This window comes from Asterias amurensis, chromosome 5, assembly GCF_032118995.1.
Source record: "Asterias amurensis chromosome 5, ASM3211899v1".
Classification (NCBI taxonomy): Eukaryota; Metazoa; Echinodermata; class Asteroidea; order Forcipulatida; family Asteriidae; genus Asterias; species Asterias amurensis.
In genome coordinates, this window is record NC_092652.1 from 24,479,408 (window position 1) to 24,497,086 (window position 17,679).

At 38.3% G+C, this 17,679-nt stretch overlaps 1 protein-coding gene across 3 annotated transcripts in view; it reads left to right on the forward strand.

Moving 5' to 3' along the window:
* The first annotated feature begins 1,183 nt into the window (after positions 1–1,183).
* LOC139937769 (uncharacterized) overlaps positions 1,184–17,679 on the forward strand; it is a 39,111-nt gene continuing 22,615 nt past the window's right edge. Inside the window, exon 1 of one of the 3 annotated variants that reach the window (XM_071933073.1) lies at positions 1,184–1,379. The gene's annotated coding sequence lies outside the window, so the exon portion shown is untranslated. Of the gene's footprint in view, positions 1,380–1,406; positions 1,665–17,679 lie in introns of those variants that run through there. The other 2 variants (XM_071933074.1, XM_071933072.1) reach the window with 2 other exon arrangements.

Below are 17,679 nucleotides of genomic sequence, written 5' to 3' on the forward strand. Positions count from 1 at the left end.
CTGTTTTCTCAGTTCTGGGCTCTAATTGAGCTTACATGTCACCGAGAGGTGGTTGGGTTTATGAGAAGTGTTGAAGCCGTGTCCAGAAGCGGCTGCGGAGAACACGGCTATGGCTAATGGTGGTAGCGACAACGTTGAAGAATAGGACTTGTGTTCCGGTTGTAGCCACTGCTGAAGCCACTATTACATTCTTTTTCTTCTTCATTCTTCTTCCTCACACCGGGTGAACCCCTTCTCTTAGCGACAAGTGTGTAGGTGCATCCCCAACTGGGATTGTTTGTACATTTTTGTAACAACACACGGGACCTACAGTTTTACGTCCCACCCGAAGGACGCAAGCTAGCATTTGTGAGATTATAACAAATTTATCAACTTATAATCCGTCAAAATTACTGCAGACTGCCGAAATGATTGTGTAGTCTTCAACATACACAACTTAATCACAGGCCTAAAATATTGCATCGCGGCGAGTGCCGTTTAACAATTTGTTCGTATCCCACAATGGGTATTACTATAATTCATTCAATACACAAGTAACTTGATTTCAACAGCGTGCATTAATTAAAAAATGTTTGTGTCATTTTTACGAAATATAACTTAATTATACTTGAGGGAAAATGTTGCAGTGTATTTTCAAGACCGCTAGAAGAGAAATACAACTACAGATCATTATCGCACCAATAAAATCCCAAATGAATAAAGTGTTGCGTAAAGTCGACCATTCAATTTAAACTGTTGATGAAAACTGACTGGTCACCGCATTACCGTTGGATCTAAACCTTCACACGAAAAATAGCTCCGTAATTAAACAATCTAAAAATGTGTTACCAACACGATCCCTGCGTACCCAAGCTCCCTCCCTCATCATTGACCAAAGGACCAGTATATTAGCTACTAATGAATTGACAATAACCAATCGATGGGGTTGCTGCAGGGAAAAACTCGCTCTTGGCGTCAAATAAGATGGAGATAAGGGGGGGGGGGGTAGTAGCGTCATCACCGGAAGAAGGAAAAACTACGTCATCATACGGCCTGCCTGAGCGTGGGACTCGTTCTTTGGCTAAAGAGCCCCCTACGTCATCGTGTATGTGAAGAAATGCCTATAATCGCGCCCACCAAAACAATAGTTATATGTGGACGCCAGATTACTTGGTCTTTTTAATTGAGGTGCATTGCGGTTTTCGGATCTATGACAGGAAAGGAGTACTGTATTCAGTGCAGGACCACTGCTAATGTGTCACAGTTTTGCACCCTGTATGACGTGTGTACAACCTGACAGAATTTTGACGACATAAACGCACAACCGTAAGAACCATCTGCAAAGTGTAGCTTTGTTCTCATCAGTACAGGCCGCCTCTTCCGGTGGTAATTATATACAGGTAAGCTGTGCATTAAAGTTAAACAAATAGATTAATTTTGTCTCTATAAAAATCTCTCTAGTTATAGCTCCTTAAAGAAAATAGTTTCGAAGAATGCATTATAGCGAGTTTGAATTGCGACATAATGAACTGAGTTGTATGACGACATAAACGCGGGAACGAGAGTGTAAACCGTACGGTTATAAAGCCGGTGCAGCCACTGCGACTGAACAGTGTACTATTACCATTTGGATTGGAACCAGTTGAAGCCGTCTGTGTGTGCAACGCTGCATAGGAACCACAAAGGTAAGACAATTTTCACATCGAAAGATATCGCTTCGCATATTTTCATTTCACGGAAAATTATATATTTTGTTTTGTCATCTACAAGCACAAAAAAATTGCAGTCTATTAGTTTTGATTGATTTTCAATACTTGTGTAAGGTATGCCTTCTGTAAAAGTGGTACAGTGGAGAAGTGTCCCCGTTAAACGGGGATGGATGACAAGTTGTTGGAAAACTGTTGAGTCCTTGTTACTTCGATATGCTTCAAACCTGTACTTTTTAACCGTCTCCGTGTAGCGGCCAAGTGAAAAAACAAAATCATATTTGCGATGCATTCCTTTGCTGAATGAATATTTAGGCATTTCCCTTCAAACAACGCTAAAAGCATTAGCTTAATAATATTTTTCCGACTTTCAAAAAAATAAAATATTAACCACAATCATTTTTTAGTAATCGTTGAGAGTATTAAGTATAGCTTCTGAGTGTTTTTCATTCGACATTTTAACGAATCGATTTCGTTACGTAGGCCTTTATGCCAAGTTGTTGGTTATTTATATTACTTGTATTCAACGAGGATATATGTGTTTTGTTTAATTGTTTGTTTGTTTGGTTTTTGTTTTTCCATTTTTTCCTTTGTTTTCTTTGTATTTTCAAGTTTTGTTTTCTTCTATTTTGTGAAAAATATCGGCAATGCGATGACATGAGTATGAGTAATTACAGGATCGTCAAATGCATATATAGAATTTAGAGTATTCCTTTTCACTCTACAATTTGTATTGAATGATCGATAACTAACATGGGACTCATTAAATGTGATGTTAAGACAAAGCGACAACCACTGTAAACGATTACTGTCACGTTCAATGGTGCGGTTCGAAGCCATTACTCACCAAGAACACCAATGTCCGAAAAACGTTAATTAATAAAGTGACCTGGCTAAGGTTTACAGATAAAGCGAGTATTAGTTTCAAAAATTTAAACTTTAAGAGCGAATCTTAATGAATGCTTGATTGATCCTCAGAACGCCACGCTTAGTTTTAGTTAATTTTTACCGTACTAGTTTGATACATTTTTGTTTGTTTTTAGGGGTTTTTTTTACCATTCAAAAAACAAATTTCAGAATATATTTGTGCTTTTTGTTTAGCGATTTGGGAAAATGACACGTTAATAAATGGGATCAAAGTGTTAACAATTAATCCTGAATCATCTGCGATTAAAAACAAAAGACTTAAAATTACTGCTCAATTTCACGTGAATTCATTTGGCCTACTAAAACATAACCACTATTTATTTTCTGGGTTAAGTCTGCTACTTCTTAAAGAATTGTTGCAAAATAAAGTGTGCCCCAAAGGGAACAATGGTGGAGAATAATTTATTGGCCTCGGCACAGCCTCAAATTAAATGGGAACTTTGGGTAGACACTCTGGTGTCGGCTACATGCACACAGCGATATCCAAATATGTGTTTCATATTGTTTTCAGCCGTATATTCGTAGACAGAAACACAAAATGAAGACAGCTTTTACAAATCCACTTAGCAACATTGCCGCAAAGTGCAATTGCATGTCTGGGAATACAAATCGCACTGGTACAACGGCACTTCTTTTGCTAGTCATAAGATACCAAATGGACACCGGAACTATAATAGCAAATGTTTCTACATCTTCTTCTTCGTCTTCTTTTTTTTTTTTTTTTTTTTTTATTAAGATGCTATGTCAGATTTTTTGCCCCAAACATTAAAAAATAGTTTTTTTTGAGTGAATGGTATTTCAAAGAGTATCACCCGCTCTAACGAAAACAAGTTTAACTTCTACTTTTAATGGTCAGGAACCATGACAAAAATTTAAAAACCTTTCTTATAAAACACTTAAGAATTGGTCACGTGATATATTGTCGGGATCCCGACAAAAACAACTAATAAATTGGCTTTTTCGAGCAATGGCTCAAATGAAAGGTTGTAACTTCCTTGACCCCCATCAAAATACCTTTTGATTTAAATTGAATTTAAATCAAAATGTTTGGGTCAAATCGGCCAAAAATCTGACATAGCATCTTTAACCTACACCGAAGTGTGATAAGCACTACTTTTCCGAGTTATGTGGAAGAAAAACAACAAGAATTCACTTAAAAAGTGGTCCTAATAATGTATGTTTCCTTTCTCACAAAATGGGGTTTCTCCGGTCAAAGGATTCTTGTTTTTATCAAATCGAAACTAACTAATCAAAGAACATAGTAAAACTGTTTGTTTTACCCCAACAAAGGAAATGTTATCAACATTCTAACATTGTAAGGTGCAAAAATATGAAAACTTGGCTTCTAGCTATAAGGTAAGTTAATCAAAACTCACCTTTTTGTAAAGATAATAACCAAGATTCATTGTAATTTTACTGTAATTCAAATAACCTTTTTATAGGGAGGCGCTTAGGTATTTCATTCCTGAGTTGTGTCCACCACCTTTTGTTCTAAGTGTTTACTCAAAAATAAATGAATATTAGTTTTTGTTAAAGCAATCGCACAACATCGGTAAATAGTATTGTCCAAAGGCCCACACATCGTGTATCACAACTTATATATAAAATAACAAACCAGTGAAAATTTAGGCTCAATCGGTCATCAGAGTCGGAACAAAATAACGGGAAAACCCACCCTTGTTTCCGCACGTTTCGTCATGACATGTGTTTAAAATAAATCCGTTATTCTCGATATCGAGAATTGATCATTGTTTTAATGTTTTCTCAAAAAGTAAAGCATTTTATGGCATAATATTTCAAGGGAAGTCTTTCACCATTACCTTCTGTAAACCCTGTAAGTTATTTGTAAATCTGTGAACTTTTAATTTTTTTCTGTTCAGAAAGTGTCCAATGGCTTTAAAGCCAAGGTATATTATCACAATGCTATTTCGAACCAAACGGTCAATCTCAATTCTACACTGAGTTACTTTATTTTTAACTTTATGCGATTTTAAGTGGCTCTTGTGTGTAGGTGATGTTTTGTCCGTTCTTTTTCTCTAAACTTTTCCAATTTCTAAAATTTCTAATAAATCACACAGGCATTCTTAATGAGATTCGACGTGAGCAATATGGGGTAAAAAGGGCGGTTTCCCCGTCCAGGATACCGGAACCAGACGACAGTTTCCTTGGCTGAGGGATACTGTTTCTAATTAGAACACAGTAATTATGTTCGGTTGATAAAATAGGCTGGCCAAGTCGCATAACATGAGGCTTTATAAAGAACAAGTAATTACCATCGCTGTTTCATATGGCATGTGTGCTTAGTTTTTGAAAGGGCACCAAGGCATTTTCCCCTTTGTTAGGGGTGCCCTATTATAGGAATTTGAAAGTTTCTCTCAGCATTTCAAGGGCACTCATTGCAATCGCCTTCGTTGCCTTAGTTACGAATCAGGCCTGGGATCGGAAAGTAGAAACCCATCAAAGGAATTATAGTCTTATATAGCGCACCACGTATATCTACCAATAAGGTACTCAAGGCGCTTAAACAGACAGAAACATTCTGAGACAAGTTGTGGAATTTTTTTAATAAGAGAAAAAACCATTATGTAGCACCTTTCGAGGTGCTGCGGCGCATGCAACAGCCCGGCTGCCAGACACAAAAAGGGCAAACCCACTTCTCTTAGCGATGGTAACTCAAGATAATTTGTACGTGCATTACACAAAGCACGGCACCTATGGCCTTATGTTCCATCCGAAGGACGAAGCATTATGGTAAGTGTCTTGCTTAAGGACATGAGTGTCACAACCGGGACTCGAACCCACACTCTGCTAATCATAAACTCTAGAGTTTGAGTCCGGTGCTCTTAACTGCTCGGGTCAGGACACGCAAATGTTGCCCACATTACAAATCGATGACCCTTTTGCAAAAGTGAACATCTACGCCTTTAATGTTGACCAGCGCTCTTTGTAATTAGTGCACGAGCATTTATATTTATGGGCAAAGGCCTTTTTGTACGCCACACCGTGTCTCGAACACGGTTTAACAAAGCAAGCACTTCATGAAGGATTCATAACTCATGCAAAGTACACTCTGGTGCAACGTGTGTTGTATAATATGAATGGATTCTGCAGCATTGACACACTGTCGGCAATTAACTGCAATTTATGTAACAACAGAAATAACAATCAATTTTGCGAACTTACTGAAAACTAAAAGTGCAGTCACGAAAAGCTTCACTTCCGTTCTGCTTCAATTAAACCCGGTTCATACTTCCTGTAAATGCATCGGGCGAAGGGAATTTTCTTGCGTCATAATTGGGGGAAAAACAGCGCTTACGGATTAGTGGCTTCGCATTTTAAAGGAATTATGAACCGGGCTTTAAGGCCCTGTCACACAGGCCCCGATAACGAGAACGAAAACGAGAACGATAACAATGCACGCTCGCGATTGGTTGAATTGCTCCATGCAGAATACGCCCACGCTCATTCAACCAATCGAGGGCGTGCATTTTTATCGTTATCGTTTTCGTTCTCGTTATCGGGGCCTGTGTGACCGGGCCTAGCCTTTTACCATGAAGTATGCTTAATTATTAGAAAAATATTGAGCAATATTATCTGCTAAAATTAAGCAGCTCTATGAAAATGGGCCTATGGTGGCATGACGCGTACGCATTTGTTGCGTGTCTGACTAGCGTACAACTCTTTGACGTTTTGCCAATTGTAGCAGCAAAAATTTGCTAAGGTGCAAGCGTGTTTCACAGGTTAGCAGAAAAATTGGGCGACCACATTGCGCATTTCCCATGGATTTGCACTGTGACGTCATTTATTTTCGTGCAGTAAGCACCGGAAGGTTAGCATGCCTTTTCGTGTGCCTACGGTTAGAAGCGCTATGAAATAGAAATTGCACAGTAAGCACAAAATCGGCTGCTAAGCAGCGCTATGAAATTGGGCCAGAAGTGTTTGTGCACATACGTAAATATGATTAGCATATTTCATAGGAAGGGCTAATAACTGTTGACTGGTAAAACAATGTATAATTGGTAACACTTTGAGAATAAAAAACGAAAAGGTCCAAAAACAATACTTTGTGGCTTTAAAGTCCGGATCCAAATTGTCCTTGGCGAAGTATTAGGAGCTAGCCCATGGTATTATCACTGCACGCAGCTGACACAAAGGCGCGGATGCACTTACAATTTAAACAGAGAATCAAATCAACACTGTGCTAAGTCTTTTGCCAACTCAAACGAGAACAATTTTAGCCTGTAAACCGTTGATTATATGAATATTGCTTGTAACCGAGACTACACTGGTGCTTAGGCATTCAGTCATCACGGAGTCAACCGTAAAAATCAGCGTCAATTTACTGTCAATGAACGTCAACATGTTCCATCCTTCCCCACCAAATTCGAGAGAGGAAACTGCGTCATCTGATGGGCTAATTTCCACGAGAGACGTACGACTCGTCGTGTAACTGTAGCTCTTGTACTATATGGGGTGCCGACCCTTCACGATTATCCTAACAGCATTCCCAAAATACACGTTGACTCTAAACCCCGGCAGTGCAATAAAAGCCCCACAACCGGTGTTTCTTACCAATTAAAACTGCTCCCATCCATTTGAATGTTTTAAAACCTTTAAGAGAGTAACATGATTAAGTCCAAGCCTTCACGGGGGATTTAGCCCGGCCATTTTTTTTTTCACTATGGTTGCCCTATGAAAAGGATCACGCGAGCCCACAGTGCAAATTGGTATCACGTTATAACGGTTATGTTGGATGGCTGAGTGTAGCGTTACACTGTCCCCTTCTTTTACTACACCATTCGTGTACTCATACAGCATTTTATATAAGGATAAGATTACTGTTCATGTAGAAAGTAAAAAACTTATTAAGTGAACTGCGTCAAATGCAAGAGACTTGACCGTGTTTAACCCTACCTATCGCCATATGAAAAACAATAACAGTAACTTCACTCAATTTCCTACGGAAATTGGTGCTAGGTTTACGTTCACAAGAAACTGTGCCAGCGTGGTGTAACTTAGTTTCGCTCTCCTAGCAGTCAAAGCATGGATTCATTCACTGCTGGACCGCCACTAGGTCTGCTGCCTCTACTCTTTTAATTAAGCAATTCAACAACAAATTTCCGTTTCTCTGACTTGCAGCGAAATTGTTGGGGGACTCTCTTGCTCTGGTGTTGGGTTTGTCATTTCAACTTAAAGTTGTTCCGACCTGTGGAGACGAGTTGAGTACACTGTTCCAAACGTAGATACATCTGGGGAAAAGCACAAGTTTTAGAACATGTGTTTTTCTCAGAATGTATACTTTTTCAAATTATCATGTTTTTTTTTTTTAACCAGTCCTCGTCAGTTTCTTTGTTCAGTTGATTTTCAAATCAAGATTGGTAACCAAAAGCAGCTTTAGAACATGTGAGTCTTGCGCGTATAATTGGAACATTCACGGGTACCACTTTAAGCCCCCATCTAGTCTTGGTGCAAGACGTTTCTCGTTTTTCCTTTCTCGCGGGGCTGTGAGTGGGCCAAGTCAGGTGAGTGATATACAGGCGATACGGGCGCTGTTGGTGAGTTTGGGTTGGCCGCGCTGTGCGTGAAAGGAAAACGAGAAACGTCTTGCAACAAGACTAGCCCCATCACGTACACATTGCTTTAAATTACTCAAATATAACATAACAACTTTCTTGGTAACGAGCAATGATATTATAAAACATTGTGGGAAACGGCTATTATGTAGTTTTTGAAATAGCGCTCACTCAAATACCTAAAGACTTCAGCTGAAGCCTTTTATTATGCATCTGTAAAACACACAAAGTAATGCAACAAGGGTATTTTCTTTATATTTCTCTTGGAAATTCGATGACCAATTGAGTCCAATGTTCACAGATTTTTATTTTATGTATATGTTGAGAAAGACCAAGTGAGAATACTTGTCTTTGACAATTACCAAACGTATCATGTGCCTTTAATGCGGAAATGAAAACAAAACCGAACACTTAAACGATCCAACATTCGAATGTTAGTGTTATTTATCATCTCCATTAACTGTTTTAAAGGATATTCGGCAATTAAAGGTAGTTACTCAAAGTAAATGCCATGGAAACTTACTTAAATAATGAGCAATGGAGAGCTGTTGATAGTATAAAACATTGTGAGAAACGACTCCCCCTAAAGTAACGTAGCTTAAAGAAAGAGGTATTTTTCACTCAAATTATTAACACAATGGTGTTTTTTCCCTTCATGATTTTCTTGCAACTTCGATTACCAATCGAGTCAAAATTTTCACAGATTTGTTATTTTATGCATAATAATGGGATACGCCAAGTGCGAATACTGGTCTTTGACAATTACCAAAGGTGTCCAGCCGGCGATTTCACCAAACTCTTCCTAACTTAGGATTAACCTTAGGACTTGGTACGAGTTAAGTTATGTATCCATAAACGTTGGGACGCATTGAACCCATCCTAAGAAAGGACGAATTACTCGTCCTAAACTCGAGATAGGTTTAATCCTAGCGTTTCGTGAATTCGGCTGCGGTGCCTTTAAGCATAAGTAACTCCCTTGCTCTTGTGCATGTACAATATTTATCCGCGTTGGTGTTAAGCTCTATTACTGGAAACTGGTGAAGCTATTAACGGGACTAAAAACCAGGCTCTTAGCTTGGTCGACGCAATGGGACTTCGTCTAAATACCACTTTCGACGAGCTGCCGGAAACTGGGCTCAACGAGACGGGCGTTAGAAAACATTCCTTAATTGACAAGCTCGGTCTCGTGATGTTTTCTTGAACGGAGTGACATGTCTCTGGTAGGAGATTGTTGATTACAAAAGTTTTATTTGTATGCTCCAGTTGAACCGCGAAAACAGCCTGGGTCTAGCTGTGGTCAGGGGCGGATTTCACAAAGAGCTGTGCTCCTGTACTGCAAATCAATCGTAGTTGCCAAGTAAAGTGTGATGTCACAATGCAAATCACTAAGGTGATATTGACAATTTGTCTTGCGATGAATTTTATTGCTTTGTGAAATAGGCCCCTGTTATTTAATGTTGCATCATTACAGTCAAACATTGTTAAATTAATGAGAAATGTTACCACCACAGCTAATTACTTTCTGCCAAACCGCGACAGTAACGTTTTGCGCGCTCTTTTTCTAACCAAACAACATGGACTTATCTAACTCGTGCGAAAACATGTTCAAGTGACAGTTATAATGAAGACATTGTCCCTCTGGTGTTGCTGCAGTGCTGAGTTTAACTTGACTTACGAAAATGATATTCCTCAGTGGATGTAGAAGGTTGTTTGACCCGGATGATAGTATTGTTGCCGAACATGGAGGTGCAAGCTTGTTTTCTATTTGCTAAACTTACATGGCTTTTAGTATGTTCACCCTACATGTATGTCACTTTGGCTAACAAATCCTCCGCACCCCTTTGTTTTTGCCACTGAGGAACCTTCCCCTAATGAACTTTTGTTCGACATTTAAAGGAAAGATACTGACAGCTGACAAAATAGTCGCAGAAAGTGTTCTTAGTGATTTTAAGACTTTCAGACAAAGTTTTTTTTTTTTTTTTTTTTTTTTCGAATGTCACTTTTTTTCAGAGGGAAATGTTTTACAACAAAAAAATCGGTTCATAGAAAGTATGAATATCATAACCAGTAAGGTTTCATACTAATGTTAAACGACAATGTTTCTTATCCTAACCCCAATCACATTTAAATTAACCACAAATCTAGGATGAATGTGAATAAAAACTCATTCTAAAGTAAGGCCTACATACAGGGTTGGGTCACATTTAAATTAACCACAAATCTAGGATGAATGTGAATAAAAACCTCATTCTAAAGGCCTACATACAGGGTTGGGTCTACATTTAGGTTTGGGCTACGGTTCGGGTACATTAACACACGGGCTACAATTGGGAGGTATGTTGAACAACACATTTGATTTTCGAATTTACATCACTTTAAGTTTCTGGTAAAGAACTAAGTCAGAATGGTCCAATGTGTTTTATGAATTTGACCGGTAGCCAAACACCTGCAAATTTCATGACGAGAGTATGATGACGTAATTAATTCGGGGGTCGTTACATTAAAAACTAAAAACAAAACGTGGTTTTCAACACGCCATTATTCAATAAACTAACTAACAGCAAAATGAGAGTAAATTTAATTCACTTTCACTGTTTTTAATGTCATTTAAAGATGTGCCTTCCTGTTCATTGTTTCTTGATAGAAATGTGTACAAATAATGACGGACTGTGATTTTTGTGTTGATATTTGTTGTTATTATTATAATTGGTAAATTATCTGTAATTCAACTTCATTATTGCAACGTCGTCTAAAGGCAGATTGTTTCTTAATGGAGATGAACAAAAACTAAATATGGACTGTGTTTTTTGTTTTCCTGTATCTTTATTGCCAATCCACTTCATCCGAACCTGACATCTTTGCATAGCACTCTCTCTTCCTTTAAAGTTTAAATGAACACAGCGTAAAACAAGCACTGTGTACCCATCCTGTAATTACCACAGGATTACTGGCGGGCACCATGCTTGTTTGCGTGAACCCCTTGTTCCAAACCCACCGTTCGCTATCCTTGAGCTTCTGAACAACTTGACACAGTTTTTTTCATCTCCCCGTCTCCATCCCTTCAAGTCATCTTCGAACCATAAGAGCGAGACACTTGAGTGGCTCTATATACAGTAGTGGTTAAAAGAAAACGCCTGTAGTTCGCTCAGGCAATCAAGTGCGTGCCTGTGGGTAAGGTTGGATCGGAAGTAGTAAACCAAGCCAACAACGCGACACGCTATACGGGCACTGTCTGCAACGAGCCGTGCTAGACCCTAGCAACAGAAGCCAATACTTAGTGACTTTTTTTTTTGTTCGAGCGCGTCTTGCTTGGCAAGTTTTAAAGGCACTGCAGTCGATTTCACGAAACGCTAGGATTAGTCCTATCTCGAGTTAGGACGAGTACTAACTCGTCCTAACTTAATAGGATGGGTTCAATGCGTCCCTATATCTGTGGTTATGGAACTTAACTCTATAAAGTCGTAAGATTAATCCTAAGTTAGGAAGAGTTTGGTGAAATCGACGGCTGGACAACTTTTGGTAATTGTCAAAGACCAGTTTTCTCGCTTTGTGAATCCGAACATATGCATTAAATAACAAATCTGTGTAAATGTTACTCAATTGGTCATCGACGTTGCGAGACTAATGAAAGAAAATACATTTTTATTGAACAAATTTGTGTGCTTTCAGATGCTTAAAAGGCTTCAGGCCTGAAAAGTCTTTTAATATATCAGTGAGAAATTGCCTCTTTCTCAAAAACTACGTTACTTCAGAGGGAGCCGTTTCTCACAATGTTTTATACGATCACCAGCTCTCCATTGCTCGTTATACCAAATAAGTTTTTATGCTAACAATTATTTTTGAGTAATCACCAATAGTGTCCAGTGCCTTTAACTCTCGTACCCTTCTTCGTTACATAGTCATTAGCTACCTTTTCGTTGTAATAGCCGAAGAAGGCTGACAAGAAGTCCGGTGATGATAGTGACTGGATCGTGCTATTACACGCAGCGTCTGCAGAACGCCACTGGGCGGGTGGGTACGCAGGCTGAGCGGTCAAGAGGCTTGAATTACGTCTATACTTGCCTTAATAGCTAGAGCGACACCAGGTAAAAGGTAATACTACCCACCGATTTCAAAAGGCTTGCGTAGCCAGAGGGTGAAGCTATTCCGCTATTAAAACTAGGACAGGGTCTATTTCATTTTTGACATTTTTGACTATTTACATTTTCATTTTTCAAGTTAAAGCCCACTTTGTTACCGTATGCTCTAAGAATCGAGTTCGTCAAAAAGATACCAAATTCAATTTCCAGGCCATTAAAACAAGAAAATAATTATTACATTAAGGTTTTCGGTAAGAATGTAATTTTGAATTTGTCCAGTATTCAATGAAGTTAAATTGTTAAGTAAAGCCAGTGTATCGAATACATTGGCAAAATTTTAGCTAATAGATTTTAAAGGTTCTGTATAACGTTTGGTTATTACTCTGAAAATTGTTGGCAAAAAAACTACGTGGTAAGAAGACGATCAGATCAGAACCACCCCAACTCATTAGAGATAGTCATTACATGGTGTAACCGCAAACCTTTCTATATGGTAAGAAGTCAGCAGCTTTGGATAGTCGTATGCAATTTGAGAAACATTTCACTTCGAATTACTATACGGTTACGGACAAAAATATCACTTGTTGTTCCCCTTAATTTAAATATAAGAAGCGTTACCGCGGTAACGCTTTTCAGATTGTGAAATCCAATAGGGAATATTCTTCCTGCGTAGACATTATTTGCTCCGGAGTCTCGGCGACATCTCAAACATGAAATGCTCACAGGTTATTGTGTACAACTACATTTAAATATGATTGAAACAACCGAAAGGTTAAAAAGAAAAACAAGGTATACACTGTCTTTAAGACGTCAAAATGGCAACCATGCTTCATTGAATCTTTATCATTTCGGTTTGCTCTTGGGTGACAACTTGTATGAATTTTATAAACCGCGGCTGACAGTTCTGGCCATACTCACATGACCAATGGTTCGCCGGAACTTACCATAACTTGTGTGAATGCTCAAACAATAATTGTCGGCAACCACATCAAAACAAAAATAAAAATACACAAATCAATAGTTGGGTTCGGGGCAATTAAAATCAATGTAATTAACGTGCTGCTAATTAAATGCCACTCGCAAAGTGAGTTGCATTCATATTTCATGATGGTCTATATAGTCCACGTACAAAAGCATCTGTATTATTATTGGGTACATTATCATAATGGACTGGGGTTTAAGACTGTGTGTAAAAAAAAAATAAGTAATAAGTAATTTGATTATTGAAGACCTTTTTGAGTACTTGGGGCTGTGTCTTATTTTAAGTGCAATGAATAGTTTATTAGGACCACGTATAAGTGGGTGGACTTTGGTGATACATAATTTCCATTGTGCTGTTGGTAGGAAGTAATGGTTAATTAGTTAGACATGTGTTCTATCAATGCGGTGGTTATTGGTTCGAATTCCACTGAGTTCAGTGGTGATGTTTTTCTTATCGGACACGGAAAGCAATGAGAAGACAGTAGTTAACGCAAATATTGGAATGATATACTAGCTTGACCGAGTTAGGGTCAGGGGTTACGGTTAAGGTTGGGGTTGGGGTAAGAGGCAGGTCATGGTTAAGGGAGGGATTAGAGCTATAGGGTTTAGGCTAGGGTTAGAACTAGGGTCAGGTTTAAGGTTTAAGGTTAGAGCTTTGGTCAGGGATGGTTGACGTTGGTGCATCGTTAAGGTTAGGGTTAGAGCTCAAGGTGGGGGTTAATAATTGTTTTACATTTTTTAATTATTTTTTTCTGCAGATAGGCCTACCTCTCCATATAATTGTTTGTATAAAATCGCTGTTTATTAAAAAATAGATTCGGATCCATCCTCTTTCACAAAAACACATAATCAAAACAGTTTGTTTAAAAGGTGAACATTGCTTTAGAAAAAAAAACAATGAAAAGCGATTCTTGTTTTCTATGAAAAAAAATTTCACGTTTCTGTAGGGCTTATTAATTATCTTGATTGCTCAATCAGATAAAGCAACGGTAAACTGCAAAATCATCAAATGTTGGTGTCCCGAGTTTCACACTAAGGTTTGGTCAGTGAGCTTTCACCAATAACCATTTAACGAGAATTACAAACCTGTGGGAATTTACTTGTTTTGTTTTCTTAATACTGTATATAACGAACTCGCAAATCTGTGGATTATATGTGTAGACATATACATTGTGTATGATATCCACACACCTTCATGGACTGAGCACCACTCAAGCCCAGACCATCTGCCTCTGTGAGTTGAAGTAAATTATAAAAACTGTCTACTCTTCGTCAAATCAGCCGATCATCTACACTACAAAGGATGGCCTAAGCCCCTCACTGGTCAAACCCAATTAAACCTGTCTCACACTCTAGACTATAGGAAACTTTGTGTGATCATTTATTGGCAATATATATTTATTAATTTTGCTTTGAGCTGAGCCCATCATATAAGAATCGATAACAAGTCTCAAATTTTGGACAAGCGCGGCGCGGGGGAGGATTTTTCTCAGAACGTAAAGAAGTACCAATCATGGTAGATTTTGGTTTTGTTTATGACAGTTGAAATGATTGAAAGAGTTTGTTGCATCCATGTGCAAACTCGCCAACCACAATGTCTAAACAAACATAACTTATCATCGCTGAGTAGATACCATACATCTACTTCTACGAGACAGACCGTCATGCCGTCATTAGTTGGTTCCGGTCATTTTCATCAACATAGTTTAACCTCATTTTTAAGGTTTAAGGGTCATGTTTCATTTAGTTATTATCACAATCCATCAGAAGCAATATTCACAAAAAGTAGGCCTACAATTGTATATAAACAAAGTTCAAATGTAAAAAGGTGAAAGTGTTTAAATTGATGAGAGTGTGGCACAATAAAGTTCAGATTTGTAAAACAAACATCAGTGCGTAGCTTAAATTCAGAAAGTATGCACAATTAAGCAGGCGGTTCCTCGAGGTTATATTAAGGTTGTTGTGATTTATAACGTATCCCAGGGTTACGCGGGGTTCAACCACCAGTTACCGCTTGTTTAATTCACTTAAAATATTCATGTTTTCCCGCTCAGACGTCTGTCAAAAAAGTGTAATAGCATGTACCTTTTTCCTCACTCCATAATTCCTCCACATTCGTATTTTTATTCTTGGGAGAAGTGGGGTACTTGGCCCACTCCTGAACCTGCCACTGGCGCATCAAACGTTGATGCTGTTCGGCAGAGATCACAGAGCAAGTCTGGTCTATGACAGTCGTATTTAGCCTGCCGTCACATAGTTATGCATCTAGATAACGTCCCACACTCCCTCTATCTCATAGCTAATCCCCCTAGATTTAATTAGGAATTCGCTGCATGCAACACCCGCAGACAACTCAACCCCCCTCTCGGTCGATCCGGATCAAACTCTTTAGTTTCACCCTTATAGCTTTTGTAGGTCATTATGTAGAAGGGGTGATGGGTACAATTTGATATTTTGACGTGGTGAAATGCTGAGGACAGTGACCTCATTATGCAAATTTGCTGACGTCATTTTGATGATGTCACGCCATAAAAAAGGCTCCGGGTGTGTTTAGCACGCTTTTATCAGATTTGAGCTCGGACCACATCGGCTGCCGGTTCCAGGAATGAAAATTCCACCTGCATTTTCTCGGCTGTGCTATTTTGAATTCATTAGAAACTTAACTCTTAATTTATAACTACCTGGAAATGCGCCAAAATATTTTAAAATATGGCAGCTCAGCGGCCATAAAACCATGAGGGTTTTTGACAGTTTATGTTTTCCCTGAATCATCTGAAGTAGTGACATAGTTTTCGAGGAAGAAGTTATTTTCCACAAATTTTATTTCGAGACCTCAGATTTAGAACTTGGGGTCTCGAAATCAACCATCTAAACGCACACAACTTCGTGTGACAAGGGTGTTTTTTCTTTCATTATTATCTAGCAACTTCGACGACCGATTGAGCTCAAATTTCCACAGGTTTGTTATTTTGTGCATATGTTAAGATACACTAAGTGGGAATACTGGTCTTTGACAATTGCCAATAGTGTCCATCAGGTCTTTAATCCCCAGCCTAAATGTTACCCAAGCCCAGAACCAGACGGCCCCGTACATGGCACACGATCTGGGCCATATGTCATAGAACTGTTTAAGAAGAAAATATTGCTTAAAGATTTCATGCTAAGCAGATATGGACAGGATACCGGTCACGTTGTACATTTTGACATGGTATTTTTGCCGGTAACCTTATTGTTGGTAAGCAAAGTTTGGTTGTGCTCAGCTTACTTACGTACTGCGATTGATTCACAGGCTAGGCTTTCAGGCTACGGTGCCGTGCATAAGTCCCACTGAAACATTACCCAACAGCATGAAAATCTCAGACCGGTACACACTTTTAAATTAGAGACGCACTGATGTACTTGACCATACATTTATGTTTTAGGTATTTTATTTCATGAACATCTTTCGTATAATGAACTCAAAAGCGACATCCCATTTAGACCTTATAGACAAGTTAGTAGTGATAACAAAACACGTTATACGTGTGAACCAACGACCATCCGGGTTGACGCGCCGGCGCTCTACCAACTTAGCTATCCTACCCTTTGTTGGCGGTCTCCCTATTAATTTGTCAATACATTTACCAGTCAGTTTCCCCCTGTGGTTTATTACTTGAGTTATGCTTATTTTATTTTGGATACTAATTTGTTCACAGCAAATTCCAAAGCAATATACATTAGTTTCTGATAATGTTCGTTGAGTATATACTTTCTGACAAGCTCCCTTTTATTTAATTTACTTATTCATTATTCATTGCGGTTAAGTTATTTATATTTACTTGTTCATTATTCATTGCGGTTCAGAGATAAGAACACTATGTCAATTTTCAATAAATGAACAATTGCTAATCCATGTCACTCGTCATTACCATCAACGAAGTATACAAGTGCATGAATGATAAATTTATTCATGACGCATTTCGATTCTTAACGCTGATTGGCCAACAATAAATGTTTATGCATGCGTTGTTAACACCAGATGACCTTTTGGGTGGGCCTGTCGACGTAACGAAATTCGAGAAAGTTTAACTTTCACAAATTGTTATTTGTTTTTCGTGTTTGCAAGACATTGTGTAATGTTAAATCTAATACTGCCTACTTTATGTACTTTATGTAATGAAAAGTTCATCGTAATTCAATTAAATTCATCGTAAATCAAAGAAAACGAAATGGCAAAAAGCTGTTTTAACTTTTGCAGGCTTCAAGTCACTACCCTTTATACCCGTCTTTCTGAGGAATATAAAATAACACTGATTAAAATTTAAATAACTGATCCTTTAATAACGAAATGAGATCACAATATTCATTTATATTAGCATTAAGTATTGAATCACAGCCAGTGGATGAAATTATACCTTTAGGCCTGGTTTTCATTATCATATTTATATATAGTGT